We start from the raw sequence: 24,819 nt of genomic DNA on the forward strand, positions 1-24,819 counted from the left end.
CAATAAACCTGGTGCTCTCCACTCTCTCCACTAATGAGCTATCAATGTACAATGGAGGGTGGTCGTCCCTGGTCCTCCTGAAGTTCACAATCGTTCTTTTTGTCTTGTCCAGGTTGTTATTCTTGCACAATTCACATGACTTTCCACCCCTTCTCTGTGGTGAGACTCATTGTTGTGGCTGACGAGGTCAACAGCTGCTGTTGTCTTTCTGTTAGGAAGTCCAGAAGCCAGTTATAGAGAGGGGTGTTGAGTCCCATCAAGGACAGCTTCTCCACCAGCCTCTGGGGAATTATCGTATTAAATGCCGAGTTGAAGTCAATGAACAGCAGCCTGGTGAATAAGGCATCATTAGGATGGGACAGGACGGAGTGGAGGGACAAGGCTATATATGTTAGGTATATTTGACAATAAACAATTCAATTTGAGATTACAAGACTGAAATATCAACTAAGACTCTCTGGTCAGATGCTGAATGCTTGTGGCATTTTCAGTTTGCTTTTCAGATTTTCAAGAGCTGTCGCCTCTGATCATTTATATTCCTTGGTCTTTGTACTTTTATAAATGTTATCAAGGTTCCAGACCAATCAGGATGATGTTTGTGTTGGACAAAATCGGAAAGATAGAGCTGCTGATTTACTACAGAGAGAGGGAAAAAACACAATACACGGTGCATGTCTCACATCACATTGAGATATGACTACTTGCGCAGAATTGCAACCTTGTTTTTTTAAGATTGGAAGGTTATTTGATACTGACAATATGGGGCAGGCTCGGGCACTCCTGGTGATTAGCACCTGATGATTGGATTTACTCACAATCCCTTGTTAATGTGACTTCCACTGGCAGCCTGAGCACACCTCCCATTTTTGGTCTGAACTACCTGACCTATCTTTTCTAAACCTGAAGCATCAGACATGGATTTAAACACATACTCTACACACACAAGCACACTTATCTCTGTGCCGTTAATGAAAGAATCTTTATGACTGATACTGCTTTCAGTCTGAATATTATAAAATCAGACTGTACAGTGGAAAGCCAGACAGTCTTCATGCCTTGGTGAAGGAGCTATCCATTTACACAGTTCACAAAATACTGAAAAATTGTTCTTGCTGAAAATAAGCGGCAGAAAACACCTAAAATTGTTCACAACTGCTGTGGACCAAAGTGATCCCTGCTGTAACCATGGAAACATTTATTTTCTTTTGTCAAAAGGATTTGTATCTGGAGAACAAAGGAAATATGATCATGGTTCATTTTGCTTCAAGAATTCTTCAGGGTGCTGTTTTAGTCTTAATCCCCATTGAAACAAAACCTGCATAACAAATTATTTACACGGTAAAATGTCTTTACACTCTGATCGAATTTGCTAAATTGCACTTTTCTACCCATTTATCAATTTGAAGGATTAATTTATAACAAGTGCAGTATGAATGAAATCTGATGTAATACAAGTGTACATAGATGAATTGCATACCTTCTCCTGGGAAGAAGCAACACCACCTTAACAGCTTTTGTGACAGACCTGCCCACAAGTCGGCTGGTATGTAGCTTTATAAATTTACTGCCAACCTACTTGGTATATTTCAAGTATGAGACCTACAGTAGTTTGTTTGCAATCTCCTCTCCCCTAAGATGATCAAATGGCTCACTTAAGTTGTTCAAAGTCATTCAGAAACTCTCAGGCATTTTCAACAGTGCACTTCAGAGCTTTGCTGGTTACCATTTTTTGACTATACATACATGGGAAATCATAGGTATCTCAGCACAGGGGTCTGAGTTCCAACAACGATTAGGTTCTGGTTTGCACCATTTAAAAGTTTTGTGAATGAGAAAAAAAATCAAATAATTTTTCCCACTGATATGTATCATTTGACAGATGTGCAGGTGAAGGTTGAGAGGAGAGCCGGCGAGATGGCATCTGCTGTGGAACGATGGTGGCAGCAGGCAAATTGTAGTGACTCCATTTCTTTCCTCGGTGCAAGTTAATTCAGTAGGAGATGCTCCACTTGTGCCCAAAGGCACCCCCCCCCACCCAACCCAATCACCATTCGGGGCTACAAAGAGTCTATCCAAGTGATTCAACATTCAACTTTTGAATCTGCAGGGGTCATTTTCTGTATCTGGTACTCCCGTTGTAGTCTCCTCTACATCAGAGAGACTGGAACAGACTGGGAGGTCACTTGGTTAAGCACTACAATATTGCAGATCTCCCAGTGGCCACCCATTTCAATTCTTTGTCCCATTCCCTTGCTGACATGTCTGTCCATGGCCTCATGCACTGCCGACTGAGACCTCGTACAAATTGGAGGATCAACAACTCATTTTCCATCTGGCCATCCTCCATCTGGATGACGTTAACATCAACTTCTCTGGTTTCCAACAAACCACTCCCCTTCTTCTTCTTCCCCTTGTTGCTTTTACCCCTAGCTCTGTCTCCCTTTTCCCTCTGTCTCCTTTCACAGAGGCAGAATCAATTTTCATCTCCTCTTATCATATTCACACCTTTTGTTGAACTGGACTCCTCCACACCCACCCCCCCTCCCAGTCAGTGTTCAGTCTCTTCATTCTGACATCTTCCTGTTCTTTGCTTATTCCTTGAAGAAGGGCTCAGGCCTGAAACGTCGGTGATATATCCTTACCTCCCTCCTACAAACGCTGCAAGACTGACTGAGATCCCCCAGCAACTCTGTATGTTTTACGACAATCACAACATCTGCAGGCTTTTGTGTTCCACACTGTTTGCCAGCAGTTTCCTAAGCCAGGGAGCTGGTGAACAGACATCCTCACCAACAATGGGATATGTGGCATGAGGACTCAGCTGGTCTCTCAGCTTCCCTCGATGGTTCAGTCAAAAGGAAAAGCTCCCAGAGCTTTCACACTGGCAACTCACTAAATAGGTGAGTAAACGACCTGTGTTACTGTACTGGAAGAGCCATTCACACTGCACCATGAAGTCCCTCGTGGATATCATGGATCTAAGGGGATGGGGGATCCCTCCAGTAGTAACGTCACGAGTGAGTTATTACGTACTCGCAGGGCAGTGAAATCGTAGCGGGAATAAAGCACACACGCGATCAATGTATAAAAGACCATGGGAAAATCTACTGCAATGGGCTTCAGGCTGTTCAAACTTAGGACAAACCCACAGACCAGCTTGTCATTATTCCCAAAACAATAGAAGATAACAACTATTTACATAGTATTTACATTGTATTAGGTATTATAAGTAATCTTGATATGATTTACTGCTCCACCAGCTGAGCGCTGACAGCCCCGCCAGCCGCCCGCCCTATGACAGCCCCACCGGCCACCCTCTGTCACCTCTGCGGGTGTGTGCTGACAGCCCCGCCAGCCGGCCGCCCTGTGACAGCCCCACCGGCAGTGAGCTGACAACCCCGTTGGCCTCCCTTTGACAGCCTTACTGGCCACCATGACAGCTCCACTGGCCACACGCTGACAGCCCCATTGGCCACCCAGTGAAGTACAACTGCACTGATATTAAAACTACCAGACTGACGCACACATGCAGGCACTAACATCACTAATGATACCCAATTGAGCAGGTTGGCCATTCACACTGTAGCCGAGTCAACTCGGCTGGGCTCTAATACAGCCCCCTATCAAGTATCAGAGCCTGGTTGATTTTAAACCCCCCCACCACCCCCCCTCCCCACACCTGTTTGGGAGCATTCACACTGCCAGGAAGTGACCCACTTGTTCAAACACGTTATTTGGCAGTGTGAAAGGGGAGAGGGGATGGTCAAACATGTTATTTGGCAGTGTGAAAGGGGAGAGGGGATGTGTTATACACTGATCTATTCTGAAGGAATGAATCACATATCTGCCTCCCCAGGTGTTGCATAATCTACCATGAGAAATAAGAGCAGGGGTAGGCTCTGTGAAAAGAAATCTGTAATGGTGGAGCTTCTTGCAATGTTAAATCAGACTGTCAAGGTGAATATAATAAACCTCATGGCCCAATGCAAAGAACATAAAATTCATGGCACTATTCTCCATCCAATTGCATGAAAATAGCTCATTCAATACCCCTACTCATTGGATTAGACACCTGCCGACATTTTGATGAAAGGATCAAGCCCGAAACGTTGGTTATGTATTTTTGTCTTTGCTGTATAAAGTCCACTATTTGACCTGCTGAGTTAGAAATACAGCACTGTAAAAGGCCCTTCCGGCCTACGAGTCCTTGACACCCCCGGTAAGTTCTGAACAACAGGAGGAAAATGGAGCACCCGGAGGAAACCCATGCAGACATAAGGAGTATGTACAAACTCCTACAGACAGCACGGGATGCGAATCCGGGTCGCTGGTGCTGTAACAGCGTTGCGCTAACTGCTACCCTAACCATGCTGCATTCCTTGACTCAATGGCGAGTGAAACCTGCTTTGCTTTCTGCTGCTGGCTGAGAATTTTGTCACGATAGTGAATGACCAAAGGTCTCCAGTGTTCGTCTCGACCAAAGTACGAGGAGAAATATAAATCAGCTTCCAGTAGAATGTTGTATGTAGAGCCAGAAGGAAGGGTGGATGGAAGAAAATGAATGAATAAAATGGAAGGTGTGCTGTAACCTGTCAGGAAACAATCCCAAAAGAGAGCCCAATGTTTCCAAGGATTACCCCACCCCCCTCAATCACTCTGCACCCCTGCCACCTTTCATCACAAGATTATTAAATATTGTAATTAAAAACACATACGTGCTGGAGTAACTCAACAGGTCTCATACTGCCCAGAGGAGGTAAAGATATATTACTGATGTTTCAGGCTGACCGCTTCTTCAAGTTATGACAAAAACCAGGTAGCACCTAAATAAAAATAATGGCAGGGTCTGGGGCCAGCCGCAGACAAATTTCCCTCTAATTTTAGGAGTCAGTGTGCGCAAAAATAGTATGTTATGCAAATTTTTTCCTGTGACAAAAGTAGGTGAGCACTGAATGCTTGTGCAAATGTCAACTTGAAATTGTTTCAAGATCATTTTGGCCCAGCCTATGTCTCCTCTCTCCAGCAGAGGAGTGGCGCAGGGCATCAGAAAACGGGGAGACCACTCCCTGCCTGGGAAGGAGAAGCGACTGCTGGTAAGTCAAGGCAAGGAACCCACGGAGGCAGCGGGTTGCCAGCGATTGCGATCAAGGGACTCACTCCAGGCTGTGGACTGTTGGAGACTGGCTGACAGGATACCAGGTATTGGAACTGGGGTGTGAGGGGGTGCTGAGGGCGCTGAAGGGTTCCTGATCATGTCGGAGGTTCGGATCTGGAGCTTGGGTTGGTATGGTTTGGACTGTGGCTGCAAAGGCTGCGGGAATGCTGGCGCTGAATCCACGAACACATGGGGAACTCTCTTGCTGAGGTGCTTCAAGCAATTTCAGCCGATGGTGAACCTGTCTGTCTTACAGCAGGCAAAAGCAATTTTGTGTAATATGACACCGTTTTTATTTCATGACAATGAGATTGAACCTTGATCTTCGTGGCTAATAAAATTGTATTGACATGCGCTAATATAATACAATATATGTTCTCTTTGTCTTCTTTGGCTTGGCTTCGCGGACGAAGATTTATGGAGGGGGTAAAAGTCCACGTCAGCTGCAGGCTCGTTTGTGGCTGACAAGTCCGATGCGGGACAGGGAGACACGGTTGCAGCGGCTGCAGGGGAAAATTGGTTGGTTGGGGTTGGGTGTTGGGTTTTTCCTCCTTTGCCTTTTGTCAGTGTACAACCATTAATATAATACAATATGATTCTATTCAATGAAGTAATGAATTTAGTTAAGATTTGATCTTTTGTGCACACATTATTTTCTTTTGTGCGCAGATTAGAGAAACAACACCTCTTATCTTGCCTGGGCATCCTCCAACATTAACACTTGACCTCTGGTTTCCATTGGACTCCCCAGCCCCATGTCTCCTTTCCTGTCCCTCTCTCTCCCCTTTTCCCTCTGTCATCTTTCTGTCAGCTCTGTGTTGACTCTAACTCCCTCCCCCCTTTCAATTCTCACCTCTTCTCTCTCCTGGCCTTTTCTCCATATCCAATGATCACCTTTTGTCTGCACTCCTCCCCCTGCCATTTCTTTTATTCAGACACTGACTGGTTTTTCCATACCTTGAAAAAGGGCTCAGGCCCAATGCATCAGTTATATATCTCACCTCCTGTGGATGCTGTGAGACTGGCTGAATTTCTCCAGCATTCCTGTGCTTTTACTACAATCTCAATGTCTGCAGACTTTCACAGCTATATAATAATGCAGCTCAACTAGTAAACATGGTAATTGGATCTTGTGGTCAGAGGTAATATATTGGGAATCACTGGTGACCTCAATGAAAGAATTTAGTGTGACAGAGTATTTTGAGCTGGCTTTGGATGAATTGCTAGGGTAGCTTGCACACACACAGACATACACACACATTTTAAATCACAGAATATTTGCAGAACTTTTGCAGAGGAGCAACAAAGCAGCAGCATTCAGCAGCTCTCACAGAGGGAGGATGTGAAACAGAGAGAGGAGTTCCAGAGGGAAAGCTAGCAAACTTTGATAGACTGTCTGGTCAAAGGAGAAGGCTGGCGGTCTAAAAGGTGACCTGAAAGAAAGAGGATCATCTGGAGAACCCTGAAGGGGGCAAGTTTCGTCAGCAAGACTGATTGAGAATGGATCAGTTGCAGATGTCTTGGAAAAGCAATCTCTCTCTGAAAACCAGCAAGAACCCTCCTGTTAAATACCAAAGCCTGGTGAACTTTGTTGATGTTAACTTCTGTGCACATTACAAGAATTGCCTGCAACCAGTGAAATTGGACTGTAATCCAAATAACTTTTCTAATCTTAAATATACATTGCACACACCCGCGCTTAGTATTAGAGGGGGGATTAAGTAGGTTAGGTAGGTTAAGTCAGTAGGTTAAGTAATAAGTTAATGTTTAATTATGTTTTCTTGAGCAAATATAATTAAAAACTACTTTTATTTAAGTTACCCTGTGTTGTGGAGCTTATCTAATGCTGCTGGTTTTTGGGGTCCTCTGGACTCTGTAACATTAGCAACACTTATCATGTGCTCATCCCCATTACTGATCCCTGTGGCTGTTAGGCACAGTTCAAAAGTGCTCCTCAAATCAACTTGTGACAACTTCATCAAAATAAACTTTTGTCTATTCACTGATTTCTCAAAATTACTCTGGAGAAGGTTTTCCCACACTGTATGGAGAAGAGTTCAGAAGAGCATAATGATGCTCTTTCATTGAAATTAACAGAATGAGGTTGCTTTTAACAGTCATCTAATAGAGTCTCCTCCTGTGATGTGGATTGTGGAGGGTCATGTGATCTCTGCATCTGGAACCTGGTGGGAGTGTGGATTGTGGAGAGTAATGTGACATCTCTGGCTGGAACCTAGTCGGAAGTCACTTCTGCCAAAAGGCTGATGCTTGTTTGGCCCTTGCAGCTGACATGTAATTGGTCCTCGCATGTCATGTGGATGGGCCCTGTATTGAAAAAGCAGCACGTGGAGTCTGTCTTTTCCTTCTTTCTTTCTCTCCCCCCCTGCACCTTTCTCGCTGCTGCATAGATACCTTTGACTGCAATGGGCCCATCCTGGATCCCAAGCTACAGGTGATACTGGAGACAGGTTCATTTCATATACTTGTTAGTTGTAATTAATTTGCTGTTTATTAGTGTGCTGTGGTTGCTAGAGATAGAGAAGCACGGTAGGCATTGTGTGTTTAACCCTTGTATTCCCAATCGGGAGTACAGAATGTTAAGCAATGATTTATTTGCACCGGATGTGAAGTTATATGTGTATAATTCGGGGTAGGTCTGGGTGAGTGTGTGTAAATCAAGCCCACTATTTGTTAATAACATATGACCAGCCTTAATTCTCTTTGAACTTGTCAAACCTATTGTGAACACAACAGCTCCCAACCTATGTCTCAAGGAAATGAGTATTCTCCAGCCAATGTACAAATGTGTAGTGTCCTTTCAGTGTCAAGTAGAACCTCTGAAAACAGTTCCACAATTCCCCTTGCTCTATTGACTTGATCATTTTGTCTTTGACCCTCAAATACCTGCCCAGTTTTGCCTTTCAATCGAGTTTCTTTGCCTATTGCAGCACATTCATTGGCACACAGAATCAATCCATTGCACTTCAATGAACAAAGAACATTCAGGTTTGCTTATAGTTTTACAAATTGTCAATTATAACAACACTCAGTGAACAGCAGGCCTTCCTTTTCGCAACAAATGCAACATCAGAGCAGGAAAATCAATCAAGTTACTGCAATAGCAAGAAACTGGTTTAAAAAAAAAAAATCCCTAACATGGTGCCTCCAATTAGCTCTGATTTTCCATGGCATCTTCAAGGATATTCTTCCTGCAAATGTGAAAGCCAACAATCCAATTTCTGTCATCTATTAGTTGAAAGAAGGTGTGGTGCTTGCAACCCAAAAAATGCCTGGATAATCAAAAATTGTCAATGAATCATTAACAATTGCTGAATGAACTTGATAAAACTCAATAAAACCTTAAACTTTGAGCAGTGATTAATCCTTATCTCACGAGAGAATGCAAGAACTGCAGATTGATTGAATGATGAATGATGGGAAGTTCAGGCAACGTATATGGAAAGAAATGGACAGTCAGAATTTCAGATTGTGAACCTTGTTTGAGATTATATTGGGAAGGGAAGATGGCAAATAAAAGGGGGGGGGGGTGCGAGGTGAGAGGATACTGCACAAATGAAGTTGGGAGAGGTGGAGAGATGAGAAGAGTTCACCAGAATGTTCTTTCTTCTTAATGATGTTCAAAATGTTGATATTGTTGATCCTAAGGTTTGGACAATGTCTCTTATTGTTTTATTCTTGTTTTTTCAGCCTCACAATGGCTACTTTGACTTCCATTGGCACAACTCTGGTCCTTGTGTTCAAAAATGGGAACTACAGACTTTAAAGGTGATCAAAATCTTAGAAACAACCTTAGCTCTCTTATACCTGCACTCATGCACCAATTAAACATATCTGAGCACTCTCAAACACCTGTGAAGCCAAAGGTCCTAAACATGTTGGTGCCCTGAAATGAGGGAACGATGTATAAAATGTGTTTCAATTTGTGCACAGTCAAACCAAATAATATTGAGTAAAATCTATGATACGCACTGTAACTCTTTTTTTCTTCTTTGGCTTGGCTTCGCGGACGAAGATTAAGGGAGGGGTAATGTCCTCGTCAGCTGCAGGCTCGTTTGTGGCTGACAAGTCCGATGCGGGACAGGCAGACACGGTTGCAGCGGTTGCAAGGGAAAATTGGTTGGTTGGGGTTGGGTGTTGGGTTTTTCCTCCTTTGTCTTTTGTTAGTGAGGTGGGCTCTGCGGTCTTCTTCAAAGGAGGTTGCTGCCTGCCGAACTGTGAGGCGCCAAGATGTGAATTATTTGATTACAAATTTAAAATTGTGTGGCATAGGGTCAAATAAAATAAAAAAGTGTCTTTGTCCCAAACATAAGTAAAACATCATGGCTAAATGAATACCACACATGGTTTTATGTGCATGAATGTGGCAGTTCCTCGTGTCAATCAGCTGCTTGATTTGCTACATTTCCTGAATAGCCACATTTGGCTCCTGTTTGACTATACATAGCAACGGATGAATCACTACCTTCTAGTGGTTTCCATCAATAGAAGGTTTGCCTGTAACATCACTGTGTGCTTGAATTTTGCTGATATGCCACATCGGTAATCCAATCGAAACCAAACCACTTACTGTTGGACATCAAGGTTGACAGTAAGTGCAGAAGAAAGAGTCATTGACTCCAACTCATTGCATTACAAAATGCTCAACTTGGCCTTTTGGCTAACAACTTTTCACTGGAAGGTGAAACTCCTTTCCCAAAGACTTGCTGTAAATTCAGGCTGAAACTTCAATGCAGCTCTGAGGTCAAGTGCTACATTTCTGACAAGATCTTATGTTCGATTTCTCAGGGGGAAGCTAAATATCCAGTACTATTTCGAAGAAGAGTAATTCCTGGTGACCTAGCTAATATTTGTCCTTCAATTAACATTATTATTTAAAGCAAATTAATCAGAATCAGGTTTATTGTCATGTTCACTGCAATATCATGGATCTCCCAGTGCCACCCAATTCAATTCCCTGACCCATTCCCTTGCTGACATGTCTGTCCATGATCTCAAGCATTGCCAGACTGAGACAACTGATAAATTAGAGGAACAACATCTCAATTTCCTAATGGACACTCTCCAACCTGATGGCATTAAGATCGATTTCTCCGGTTTCTGTTAAACTACACCACCCCCCCCCCCCGCCCCTTCTTTCCCCTGTCTCAGCTCGGTCTCCCTTTTCCCTCTGTCTCCTTTCACAGAGCCAAAATCAATTTTTACCTCTTCTCTTATTGTATCTAATTAACACCTTTTGTTGGTCTGGACTCCTCCCCCCGGCCAGCCATCAGTCTCTTTATTCTGGCCTTCCTGTTCTTTGCTTATACCTTGAAGAAGAGCTCAGGCCTGAAACATCAGTGATATATCTTTACCTCCTCTAGTTGCTGTGAGACCGGCTGAGTTCCTCCAGCAACTCTGTGAGTCTTTACAACAATCACAGCGTCTGCACATTTTCATGTTTCACTCAAGTTAATTCTGGCCATGACCAACCTCTCAAAACATTGCTGCCAATTAACTGCTAATTATAAGCTTTGCAATTGGGGAGGATTTGTTTTGCTTGTCAGGCTTTCTACATAATTAAAGAGGTTACACTTCAAATGTGGTCTGTTCACTGTAAAATGTTTTGGGGCATCTTGCAGCAATGAAAGGAAGCAGAGTACATAAATACATGTACACCTTTGTACTCGTTTTGAAAATGACAAGGTCAGTAATTCATTTTGCTATCATTCCATGGAATACTCAAAAAAATGGATAAGAATAATAAATTTGATATTAAACTATCAGCTACAAGGAATTATCTGACAATTTGCAAAAGAGACTGCAAATAAGATATCCCCTGTGTCAATTTGATAAGATGCTTTTCAGCAAGCTTGCCCCATGCCTTAGTGAAGATGGGAATACCTCATTAAGTGAGAAAAAGATAATTGAAACAGGGATGTGTTTCTTTGATTTGGAACAAAATAATCTGAAGCATCCACCTCATTATGTTGCATCCACCTCCTTTATTGTCGTATTGCACAAAATTTCCTTCTGCCTGACGTAAAATAAAATGGGAAGTGAAGTCTCAGTGCTCCCCCTGCTATGTCCAACCACCCAGTCCAACTGTTGTCAACTCTGAGCGGTCTTTAGTCAGCCTGTTAAAGGAGCTGACGGCAGTTTCTTTAAAATCCTGTGACTATGGGGGCTGGGACGAAGATGGCAGCGCCTGTGCTCAGCAGTGGCCATTAGGGATCTCAGGGCACCAGTATATGGGCGTGAGCACATCCCTGTTTGAAAAGGAGAAGCAGAGGAGATGACCCATGGGACGGTGGCCTTGGCAGCGGACCAGTGAGGGGACTTGCGGCTGAAGAGCACATGGGCGATGGATTATTGATGATTCAAGGCAAGGAACTGTTGGAACCTAGGGGTTAATTAATCATAGAAAATATGTAGAATATATGCTTATGTACTATTCAGTTTGTATACATGAATCCAGAACTATGTAACAATTTAATATTTACCTCATGGTGAAGGGAAAGAGTAATGTAAGTAAGGGGCAGCCACAGTATGTAGCAAAGTTGGCTGATTACAGTAGGTTTAGAATTGCCTGCTCCCAAAATACAAAAGAGAGAATATGTATGAAACAATTTAGTAGGAATAGCAAAAGGAGGTGTTGATGAGCACAGGAGAGGATGGCCAGACAAGAACAAAGAGAATCCTGACAGAGATTGTCAGAAACAAAGAGAATGGAAACTAACTCAGTTAGAAGGCTAAGACAGAAGGAGGTGTTGAGTAGAACAGAAGAATATGGCCAGATGAGAACAAAGAAATACTTAGAAATATCTTGGGTACGAATTGATTTCTGATCAAAACAACAGGATATTCTGGCCTTGAGGATTAAGATGGGAGCTCTACACCCCAGATATCTGCAGAGCAGGAAATTACTTCTGATAAATCTTATGCAAGAAATCTAGCAAAGGAAGCCAATTTTTGTTCTGTATGATAAGGTTGAGCTATATTAACTGTAGAGACTGGACAGTAGAGGTCAGTCTTGGGGAATAGCTCACTGTGCAGGTAACCTATGAACTAACGACTGAACCAGAGCTCTGTTAAGCTTTATTCTTGTGCTGTGTAATAAACTGATTGTTGAACCGAATACCTTCTCCTATCAATTCATTTAACGAACACGCTGGACTCAGACGACACATAGACTAAATTAAGGGTAAGGTAAAGCCAGAGTCCGACAGAACCCACACAGGTTGAGGGTCCAGTCAAGGGGACTCACACCAGGCTGTGGACTGCCAAAAACAAACTCAAGAATGGCTGAAGGGGGTCGCTTCTCAGCCGTTTGGCTAAGATCAAGTGTGAAGTCTGGCTGAAGGGGTACCAGGAATTGGAATCTGGATGCGAGGGTGCTGGAGGCTTCCTGATCATGTCAGGCTTGGATCTTGAGCTCAGGTTACTGATGTTTAGACTGAAGGCTGTGTGGCTGAGGAAGCTGCAGGAACACTGGAGGGGAAGCCATGAACACTCAGTGACTCGGGGGAGGGGGGCGTGGGTGAATGGGGATGCATCTTGCTTCTTTTTCTCTGGCTGGAAGGGGCATTGGGCAATTTTTGCTGATCGCAAATCTTTGCCTTTCGATTTTGTGTAATATCACATTTTCTGTTTTATCTTAATCTTAAATCTTGAAGTGTCGACCGGACCCCCTTACAGTAAGAGATCAAAAGAAAAAGAGAGTTCCTTCAGAGTCACTGAGTGTTCGTGGATTCGTTTCCAGCGCTCCCACAGCCTTTGAACCACACAGACACCTGTTCAATCCATTGGCAACCTGAGTTCCAGATCCAATCCTCTGATGCCTTCAGTGTCCAAGCCTTTTCAGAGCTCTTCTTGCCCTCAGCATCCTCTCAAATTCCTGCTCTGATTTCTGGTTTCCAGAGCCAGTCGCCCGTAGCCTGCAGACCATTGAGGTTCCCCTGACTGCATGTCGACCGCAGCCTTTTTGGGCCCCTCAGCTGCTGAGCCCCTCGCTGGTCCGCCACTGTGGTCACTGTCCTGTACAGCCTCTCCTCTGCCTATCCTTCTCAGCAGGGTGGGGGAGGGGGGGGGCGCAGATGAGTGTTCTCCCCGTTTCCGCTGCCCTACGGTTGTCCACTGACCCCTGGGGTCTGCAACCCCTCGAGGCCGCTGCTGAGCACAGGTGCTGCCATCTTGGGCAGAGACCCGTGGTTGCTGGATTTTAGCTTAAAACCTCCGTCACCTGATCTAAAGCCTGTATGGTCCTAATGCGGACTTGGTGGATGAGATTTTTGGTTTGCAGCCTTCCTGTTTAATATCTCTAATTTATGATAAGTTTAAGACAGGCCCCATTATTTAAAATTAAAAATGCCTGGGGAGGATTTAAACCTTTCCATATCAGATGGAAGTTTGGGATTTAATTCTTAAGTTGGTCATTAACTCATGTGCTCACCATTGTTACCTACAATTTAAAGTTAAATTATCACGTTTTTAATCCAGATATAAATTCTTGTTGCAATAGATGTGAGAAAGGAGAGGCTTCTTTAATTTATATGCTCTGGACTTGCCCTAGTCTGGAAAAATACTGGAGAGATGTCTTCCATATTTTATCTTTAATTGTTAACATAAATATAGAACCAAATCCTATGGTTGCTCTGTTTGGAACAACGGGATGATGTTCTTTTGACTTCGATTAAATGTCCAACTCTATCCCTTCTTCTCTTTTGGCTTGGCGAGCAATATTACTTTGTTGGAGGGATGCTGCCCTGCCCACTCATGCTCAGTGGCTGAGAGATATCATGCCATGTTGGTAAAGATTCATTATTCAATTAATAATTCAAGCATAAGATTCCAAATGCTGTGGGGCCCATTTAAGAATCATTTTCTTCGTCTTTAATATGATATAATGCTTGACTTTTTATCTCTATGTTTTCATTTTAAGTATTAAGTACACTTATTATCATACAACATTGATAAAGTAGGGATGGGGTTTGGATTTCTCTTTAATCGGGATAAAATCATTAATTGTTTATGAATTGTGGATCTGTCTAATGATTTCTGTATGTTTTTTAATGATTTAATCTGTTATTTACACTGAACACTCCACAATTGCTTTATAATCAAAATTAAGTGAAAGATAGTTAAGAGAGAGCCACCAGCATTAGGACTGGGTGGTTCAACCCAACAGAAGAATGTCACGTCTCCACGCTCTCAGGGCTACACCAGCAGTGGTGGTGGCGTTAACAGCACCGCCGCCTTTTTCATTCATCGTGTCAGGTTTAGATCTAGTGCTTGGGTTGTTGATGGTTTGGACTGAAACCAGTGTGCTCCAAATTCATCTCCACAGCCGTATCTTTTTGTCTTCCACTGTGATTTTTTCTGTGGACCTCTTGGCCTCCTGGGAGAGAGAAGTTCCCAGGAGAAGCAAGGTCTCTGCTCTGTGCCAGCAAGTGGCTGCAGCATCTGGAATATCCTCTCGTCAACACCAGCTTTACTCTACATGGATTTGTAATGCCACTTGATACCATCAGCTCCCTGATGCCATGTGAATTACTGTCTACAGGTTTCAGTCATTGAATGAAGAAGAGTATCCAATGGACAGAAAACAATACCTGCCAAAAACTAGCTTTCAGGATTTGCAAATCCTGATCATAGTTAAATATAGTACAATTCAGTATACAGTGTGTATATATATATATATATATATATATATATACACACACATATATATATATATATAAATATATATACATATATATATACATACATAAATATATATATATACATACACACATATATATATATACACATACATATATATATATATATATATATATATATTTTTTTTTTTCTTTGGCTTGGCTTCGCGGACGAAGATTTATGGAGGGGGTAAAAAGTCCACGTCAGCTGCAGGCTCGTTTGTGGCTGACCAGTCCGATGCGGGACAGGCAGACACGATTGCAGCGGTTGCAAGGGAAAATTGGTTGGTTGGGGTTGGGTGTTGGGTTTTTCCTCCTTTGCCTTTTGTCAGTGAGGTGGGCTCTGCGGTCTTCTTCAAAGGAGGCTGCTGCCCGCCAAACTGTGAGGCGCCAAGATGCACGGTTTGAGGCGTTATCAGCCCACTGGCGGTGGTCAATGTGGCAGGCACCAAGAGATTTCTTTAGGCAGTCCTTGTACCTTTTCTTTGGTGCACCTCTGTCACGGTGGCCAGTGGAGAGCTCGCCATATAATACGATCTTGGGAAGGCGATGGTCCTCCATTCTGGAGACGTGACCCATCCAGCGCAGCTGGATCTTCAGCAGCGTGGACTCGATGCTGTCGACCTCTGCCATCTCGAGTACCTCGACGTTAGGGGTGTGAGCGCTCCAATGGATGTTGAGAATGGAGCGGAGACAACGCTGGTGGAAGCGTTCTAGGAGCCGTAGGTGGTGCCGGTAGAGGACCCATGATTCGGAGCCGAACAGGAGTGTGGGTATGACAACGGCTCTGTATACGCTTATCTTTGTGAGGTTTTTCAGTTGGTTGTTTTTCCAGACTCTTTTGTGTAGTCTTCCAAAGGCGCTATTTGCCTTGGCGAGTCTGTTGTCTATCTCATTGTCGATCCTTGCATCTGATGAAATGGTGCAGCCGAGATAGGTAAACTGGTTGACCGTTTTGAGTTTTGTGTGCCCGATGGAGATGTGGGGGGGCTGGTAGTCATGGTGGGGAGCTGGCTGATGGAGGACCTCAGTTTTCTTCAGGCTGACTTCCAGGCCAAACATTTTGGCAGTTTCCGCAAAGCAGGACGTCAAGCGCTGAAGAGCTGGCTCTGAATGGGCAACTAAAGCGGCATCATCTGCAAAGAGTAGTTCACGGACAAGTTTCTCTTGTGTCTTGGTGTGAGCTTGCAGGCGCCTCAGATTGAAGAGACTGCCATCCGTGCGGTACCGGATGTAAACAGCGTCTTCATTGTTGGGGTCCTTCATGGCTTGGCTCAGCATCATGCTGAAGAAGATTGAAAAGAGGGTTGGTGCGAGAACACAGCCTTGCTTCACGCCATTGTTAATGGAGAAGGGTTCAGAGAGCTCATTGCTGTATCTGACCCGACCTTGTTGGTTTTCGTGCAGTTGGACAATCATGTTGAGGAACTTTGGGGGACATCCGATGCGCTCCAGTATTTGCCAAAGCCCTTTCCTGCTCACGGTGTCGAAGGCTTTGGTGAGGTCAACAAAGGTGATGTAGAGTCCTTTGTTTTGTTCTCTACACTTTTCTTGGAGCTGTCTGAGGGCAAAGACCATGTCAGTGGTTCCTCTGTTAGCGCGAAAGCCGCACTGTGATTCTGGGAGAATATTCTCAGCGACACTAGGTATTATTCTATTTAGTAGAATCCTAGCGAAGATTTTGCCTGCAATGGAGAGCAACGTGATTCCCCTGTAGTTTGAGCAGTCTGATTTCTCGCCTTTGTTTTTGTACAGGGTGATGATGGTGGCATCACGAAGATCCTGAGGCAGTTTACCTTGGTCCCAACAAAGCTTGAAAAACTCATGCAGTTTGGCATGCAGAGTTTTGCCGCCAGCCTTCCAGACTGGTTTGACGAAAACAGCCAGGAAATCCAGGAGCTGCTGGCAAAGAAGCGAGCTGCCCACCAGGCTCACCTTACAAAGCCGTCCTGTCCAGAGAAGAAACAAGCCTTCCGTCGCGCATGCAGCCATCTTCAGCGCAAACTCCGGGAGATCCAAAATGAGTGGTGGACTAGCCTCGCCAAACGAACACAGCTCAGCGCGGACATTGGCGACTTCAGGGGTTTCTACGAGGCTCTAAAGGCTGTGTACGGCCCCTCACCCCAAGTCCAAAGCCCGCTGCGCAGCTCAGACGGCAAAGTCCTCCTCAGCGACAAGATCTCCATCCTCAACCGATGGTCAGAACACTTCCAATCTCTTTTCAGTACCAACCGCTCAGTCCAAGATTCCGCCCTGCTCCAGCTCCCTCAACAGCCCCTAAGGCTAGAGCTGGATGAGGTTCCCACCCTGGATGAGACATATAAGGCAATCGAACAACTGAAAAGTGGCAAAGCAGCAGGTATGGATATATATATATACATACATATATATATATATATATATATATATATAAATACATACATATATATATATATACAGTACAATAACAGTCCCTTTTTGTTCAAGAACCTGTGCCGCCTGATTACACCCAGTTGACCTGCGGCTCCCAGTAAGTTTTGCATGGTGGGATAAAACCCATGCAGACATGGGGAGAATATACAAACTCCTTACAGACAGCGGAATTAAACCCCAGTCCCAAACGCTGGGGCTGTAACAGAGTGGTGTTGCAAGATTAAACATGCCGCTTCCATAACGTCGCTTACTCGACTTGTGTGACTAATTGCGCAAAGAGATGGTCTCGGAAGAAAACTCCATGGTTAGAAAGCTCTGATAGAACTGTGGAGTGCTGATGGTGAGTAACATGAAGGAAGTAGTCTGACAGTGGAGACATCAGAGACAGTATTAACGGGAAGGTGGCCATGGTGTGGGCGTCGTTCAGAGAAAACCAAAAGATTAAATAAGAAAAAGCAGTGTCCAAGATTGCACAAATGAGGGGACACGAAATTAGAAAATCAAAGGTGAGAGGGAAAGATACAAGTGGAGTTGGAAGTACGATCAAAGCCTGTGAATAGACAGGTGCCATATATGCAGGCTTTTCGAGGAAGTGCGGTTTACTGGTAAACTGTGGATCTCTTAGTGAAAGACGAATAAAACAAACAGCTAAAAATACCCCAGAAATGTTATGAATATGTCAGATTGGGATTCCTTGAACCCAGAAACCCAATGTTGTAACCATTACTCCAGGGAGCTTGGTCTTTAATAGTTTAATACTGAGTCCGGCATAAAATTCTCAGGAATGCTGCAGATGGAGGTCAAATGTTTGACTTACTGCCACTGTATAAAGTAAGGAGGCAAAACCGATCAAACCAAATCTTGTAATGAATGTTGATCTTTAAAATATTTGTGTTAATTTGAGAAAGTTATTGTTTGATGTAGATAAATTGATGTGCAAATAAGTATACCTTGATCTAACAGAGCATCAGCTGAAAAATGCATTTTCCTCCTTGATCTTGGAAATCACTGTGTAAATTTGTTCTCGAAAATTAGTGACATCAGTCACGAGTGATAACAGTTGGCAATTTTACACTCTGTGTATTTGGTTCCTTTCCCACAAAGCATTGCCAAGACCTTGGTAAACAGAATAACTCACTAATGACAGATTAAAGAAATTGTGGATGCTGGAATCAGGGGCAAAGTATAATATTGCAAGAGGAACTCAGCAGGTTGAACAGTTGGCAGAAACCAGAGCCTCGTGGAGGAAACTGGGAGAACGTACAAACTCCTTGCAGATAGTGCGAGATTTGAATCCTGGTTCTGGTCGCTGGCTGTGTAACAGCATTGTGCTAACTGTGCCGCCTTTTTTGGGTCGATTTTGTTGACTTTTTGGGTCCAAACCCTTCATCGGCTGTTTGATGAGAAGGCTGATAACCAGTATAAATAAGAGTGTGGGGAGGGTGAGATGGGCCATAAGAAAATAGGAACATAAGAAATAGGAGCAGAAGGTGGCCATCCGGCCTGTTGAGCCTGGTCTGCCTTCCATGAGATCATGGTTGATCTGATGATAGGCTCATCGCGACCCATCTGCCTTTTCCCCATATCCCTTAATTCCCCTACTATGTAAAAATCTATCCAACCATGTCTCTAAATATATTTACTGAGGCAGCCTCCGCTGCTTCAATAGGTAGTGAATTCCACCCTCTGGGAAAAGCAGTTTTCCTCCTTGTCCTTGAATCTTGAGGCTATGTCCCCCTAATTCTGGTCCCTCTCACCAATGGAAACAACTTACCAACCTCTATCTTATCTATGCCTTTCATAATTTTATACGTTTCTATAAGATCCTCGCTCATCCTTCTGAATTCCAGCGAGTGCAGTCCCAGACAAATCAATTACTCCTCATAGGCTAATACCCTCATCTCTGGAATCAACCTGGCGAACCTCCTCTGCACCGCCTCCAAAGCCAGTACATCCTTTCTCAAGTAGGGAGACCAGGACTGTACTCAATACTCCAGATGCAGCCTCACCAGAATCTTGCACAGTTGCAAACATATCCTCCCGGTCTTAAATTCCATCCCTCGAGCAATGAAGGCCAACATTCCATTTGCCTTCTTGATCACCTGCTGCACCTGCAAATCAACCTTTTGCGATTCATGTACAAGTACTCCCAAGTCCTTTTGCATCGTAACACACTGTAACCTCTTTCCATTTAAATAATATTCTGATTACAATCTGATCTTCCATTTTTCTTTCCAAAGTGGATAACCTCACATTTATCAACATTGTACTCCATCTGCCAGACCCCTTGCCCACTCTCTTAATCTATCTATGTGTCTATCTCTCAAGGGGCCAGTAAGGGATCGATGAATTCAGGAGTTGTGATCTCTCTCTAGCTGATGTGTCGACATAGGGTCCCCATTCAACTGCAGCGGTAGAAATCAGCTGAGATTCCCAAACCTGATTACTGGAAATCTTGAGAATGAACTGATTTATTTATTTTGGAAATACTGTAGTTTAAAACAAACATTGAAATTTCTTATGGATGAATGTTTTTCTATGATTGGTTATTTTCTAAATCAAAAATGTAATTTTGTATGATGTGTTTTCTTATCATAGGTCAATCGTAGCAAACATTCAAATATCACTGAACTATACATTCCAGGGTCTCAGAATGTGACTCCATTACAAACCTCATTATTATTTCATTCAATCCTGGTCAAACTGACAATCCTATTAACAGATAAGAAGCATTGCAAGGTCTTTGAACAAAACTCAAAAGATGATACATTGTGGACTTACAAATTTCTCCAGGTTTCACAAATCTCCATTTGGATTCAGCAAAAGACCTAGTACAGCAAGCTTTGAGCGGAACACATTTTACAATACTGCAGCCACTTGTGAACAGAACAGGCAAGAAGTTCACAGAGATGAATAACACATTCACCAGAAACTCACAGAGGGAGATAATGTCACAAGCAGCAGGACACAGTGTTACTGAGGGCCCTCGGTTCTAATGAAAATGAACAATTCCTCATTTAGGTTCTGTGGTGTGCAGACAGCAGGAGAAAACATAATGGCAGTAAGTTTCATATTCATTTCCTGTTTGCATGTTACATATTAGGTGTGCCTGTTGACTACCACAGACAAATTACCTAATGGGAACAGCGAGGCAATACTGGTATTGATGGTTCGTAGATCAAATAATTCTTGTCATTTTTACCCAGCCTATTTCTATATCAAAGTTCAGATTTATTGTCAGAGTTCATGTATGACATCACATACAACCCTGAGATTCTCTTTTCCACAGGCCAGGCAGAAAAGGTATGGGTGGCACGGTTGGTGTAGCGGTAAGTGCAACGCCTTTATAGTGCCGGTGATCAGGACTGGACCTGGGTTCAAATTCAGCACTGTTTGTAAGGAGTTTGTATGTTCTCCCCGCATCTGCATGGGTTTTCTCCAGGGGCTCCGGTTTCCTCCCACCCTTCAAAAACATACTGCAGTGTAGGTTAATGGGATTAAATGAGGACGAATTGGCCTGTTACAGTGCTGTATGTCTGATTTAATTTAATAAAAATTTAAAAAGCTGTACACCCTGATGCAGGCTCATACCTGAAATGTTGGTTTTGTATCTGAGGTCCTCCATCAGCCAACTCCCCACCATGACTACCAGCCCCCGCACATCTCCATCGGGCACACAAAACTCAAAACGGTCAACCAGTTTACCTATCTCGGCTGCACCATTTCATCAGATGCAAGGATCGACAATGAGATAGACAACAGACTCGCCAAGGCAAATAGCGCCTTTGGAAGACTACACAAAAGAGTCTGGAAAAACAACCAACTGAAAAACCTCACAAAGATAAGCGTATACAGAGCCGTTGTCATACCCACACTCCTGTTCGGCTCCGAATCATGGGTCCTCTACCGGCACCACCTACGGCTCCTAGAAAGCTTCCACCAGCGTTGTCTCCGCTCCATCCTCAACATCCATTGGAGCGCTTTCATCCCTAACGTCGAAGTACTCGAGATGGCAGAGGTCGACAGCATCGAGTCCATGCTGCTGAAGATCCAGCTGCGCTGGATGGGTCACGTCTCCAAAATGGAGGACCATTGCCTTCCCAAGATCGTGTTATATGGCGAGCTCTCCACTGGCCACCGTGACAGAGGTGCACCAAAGAAAAGGTACAAGGATTGCCTAAAGAAATCTCTTGGTGCCTGCCACATTGACCACCGCCAGTGGGCTGATAACGCCTCAAACCGTGCATCTTGGCGCCTCACAGTTTGGCGGGCAGCAACCTCCTTTGAAGAAGACCGCAGAGCCCACCTCACTGACAAAAGGCAAAGGAGGAAAAACCCAACACCCAACCCCAACCAACCAATTTTCCCCTGCAACCGCTGCAACTGTGTCTGCCTGTCCCGCATCGGACTTGTCAGCCACAAACGAGCCTGAAGCTGACGTGGACTTTTAACCCCCTCCATAAATCTTCGTCCGCGAAGCCAAGCCAAAGATAAAGCACACTTTTTGACCTGCTGAGTTTCTCCAGCATTGTGTTTTAACTCAAGAAAGATACGTAGGCAAAAAAGATAAATGTCAACAAAGGAAGAAATGTAAACAGACTGATTGTGCAATACAAAAAAATTCAGTAATGAATAATATGCAAAGCAAGAATCATTTAATGCGACTCTGATTGAGTTTGTCATTGAGGAGTCTGATGGTGCAGGGGTAGCAACTATTCCTGAACCTGATGATACAAGTCTTGAGGCATCCACACCTCTTTCCTGAGGGCAGCAACAAGAACAGAGCATGTGCTGGGTGGTGTGGATCCATGATGATTGCTGCTGTTCTCCGACGGCAGCGTTCCCTGTAGGTTTTCTCGATGGTGGCGAGATTTTGCCTGTGAAGTCCTGGGCTGTGTCCACTACTTTTTCAACAATTTCTCCATCTTTCAATCTAATTTTGCACGAGATAGCAAGTCCAGCCTCATGCACCAATACAGGATTACCCTCCTGACTCCAACATCCACATCCAAATCATTCATGGATATTAGAAATAAGCCTCACAGTTTTCTGTATAAAGAGGTCATGCCAAAGACAAGATTCATCACTCCTGTGAAAGGAGGATATTCAATGTCCAACAGTCCTACTTAATTGTGCTCCGGATTCTAGGTTCACGAAAGGATGGCATTATTCCCTCAGCTAGCTCCATGAGTTCAAAGTGAATTGTTGGAATAGTACACCAACTGCTTCGAGTCAAACCAGCAATCACAAGAAGATAGAAAGGTTTTCTGAGGATGAAGTTCCATAACCTTGTAGAGCAAAAAAAAAGCCTGAGTTTTCACTTGAAGATTGACAACACCCACCTCTATTTCAACCACCTCCTCTATGACCCTCTCGCTTGCTCTAAATTGTCAGATGGTTTGTCAGTACAGTGGAGGAAAAGAAAAAAATTGGTCATCTGATCACTCTCCTTGAAAGGCTTGCCTCATTATTCTTCTGTGAACCTTCAGAGACTCCTTATATTTTTACCAGTGGTTCTCAACATTTTTCTTTCCACTCACATCCCACTTTTAAGTAATCCCTATGCCATTGGTGCTCTGTGATTAGTAAGGGATCGGTTAAGGTGGGATGTGAGTGGGAAGGGAAGGTTGAGAATCACTGTTCTTGACCCAATTGTTACTGAGATATTTCGCTTGAGAAAAATTGTCAATGGCCCATTTCCTTTGGCATTTTGAAACCGTGCACATAATGAGTCAATGAGGTACGACTAAAACAGTGGGTTTCAAACTTTATCTTTGCACCCACACACCACCTTAAGCAATCCCTTACTAAGCACAGAGCACTATGGCATCGGGATTACTTAAAAGTCGTATGCGAGTAGAAAGAAAAAGGTTGAGAACCACTGTTATAGGCACTCTAAAAATGCACTTTGTTTTAGTTGAGACCATGTAAATCAAACCATTTGACAAAGGTAACAAGTACTGAACCCTTTGTTTTTCAAGAATGTTTGATCCTCAACTCACAATCTCAAAAATACATTTGGATTTGTACTTTGGTGAACACAAAATTATTGTCACAATTAGTGCTTTCAAATCCTTGCTGCAGTGTGGTGACAGGATGTCATCAGAGGTTTAACCAATGTTGTGGAAAGTTGGAGCTTAACATCTCTCCTCCAGTAGTCCATGTCTTGCCCAATTCGCCCAGGATCCGATGTGCTTTCTTAACCATGTTATTCAAAGATCTTTGGACTCATAAACCTCTGTACCTCAATATCCCCAAGACCCTACCATTCATTGCGTATGTCCTGGCCTCACTAGTACTCCCTAAATATATAATTTATCTGAAACTCCACCTGCTATTTCATTAACACATCAGCATCACCTTGTAACCCAAGATTACCGGAATTAGACATAGAATTGGAATTTATTGTCATGAAATTCAGAGTTTTGCAGCAACATCACAGGGCAAGTATTCAGAATATGAACCATCTTACAACAATAATTATATAAAAAAAATAATAGTGCACAAAAAGTAAGGCAGTATCTTTATTCAGGAATCTGATGGGAGTGGAGAAGAAGCTGTCCTTGAGCACTTGTCTTTAGGCTCCTGTACCTTTACCCTGATGGTAGCAGAGTGAAGAAGGCATGGCCTGGGTGGTCGGGGTCTTTGACGATAGAGGCTGCTCTTTTCAGAAACCGTCTCATGTAGATGGCCTTGATGGAGTGAAGCCTGGCACCTGTGATGTCACAGGCCAAGTTAACAACTCTCTGGGAGTTTTTTCTTGACCTGAGAGTTGGCGCCTCCATACCAGGCAGTGATGCAACCAGCCAGAATGCTCTCCAATGTCACCTGCTGAAGTTTTCAAGAGTCTTCGGTGACATACCAAATCTCAAAAAATATAGCTGCTGCCGAGCCTTCTTTGTTATTACATCAACGTGGAGTCTCCAGGACAGATCCTCGGAGATGTTGACACCCAGGAATTTGACCTTCTCCACTACTGAGTCCTTGATGAGAACTGGATCATATTCCCTTGACTTTCTCCTTTCTCCTGAAGTCCACAATCATCTCCTTGATTTTGCTAATGTTGAGTGCAAGGCTGTTGGTGTGACACCACTCAAAGAGCTGATCTATCTCCCCCCCCCTCCTGTACCGTACACTTCCACACCATCCACACCACGAAAAAGTACTGGGGAATGGGATTCCGCTGTGAGCTGAAATGGCCTCCCCTGTGTCACGGAGAAATATGAAAATGATTGCTTAGTGCCTTTGGTTAGCTATCAATTTATATCAATGTTCATCTATTTGCTTTCTTACATTAACAAGGTCATTCACTGAAATATACTTTCCCTTCTAATCTGCCTCTATCGAATTATTGATGATATCCCAAGGCCTTTCATTGTTGAATTATGGGACACATGGGCAGCCAAAAATGTACAAAATAAGTTTCCTAAACAGTGCTGTAATTGCAGTAGATAATCTGTGTTTCAGTTATGTTGATTAAGAGATCAATATTGTCCAAAACATCAAGGCTAATTTTCACACAGTTCTTCAAGGCAGTGCTCTACAACAACCATAAAC

At 43.6% G+C, this 24,819-nt stretch overlaps 1 protein-coding gene and 1 long non-coding RNA gene across 2 annotated transcripts in view; one reads left to right on the plus strand and one right to left on the minus strand.

Annotated features, from left to right (window-relative positions):
* LOC138737314 (glutamate receptor ionotropic, delta-1-like) overlaps positions 1 to 24,819 on the minus strand; it is a 722,304-nt gene that overhangs the window by 233,326 nt on the left and 464,159 nt on the right. The window lies entirely within an intron of this gene.
* On the plus strand, positions 1,272 to 9,052 carry LOC138737551 (uncharacterized). Its single transcript, XR_011341015.1, has 3 exons — positions 1,272 to 1,543; positions 5,024 to 5,199; positions 8,864 to 9,052. It is a non-coding gene; the product is annotated as an uncharacterized lncRNA (long non-coding RNA).

Source organism: Narcine bancroftii, chromosome 6 (genome assembly GCF_036971445.1).
Source record: "Narcine bancroftii isolate sNarBan1 chromosome 6, sNarBan1.hap1, whole genome shotgun sequence".
Taxonomy (NCBI): domain Eukaryota; kingdom Metazoa; phylum Chordata; class Chondrichthyes; order Torpediniformes; family Narcinidae; genus Narcine; species Narcine bancroftii.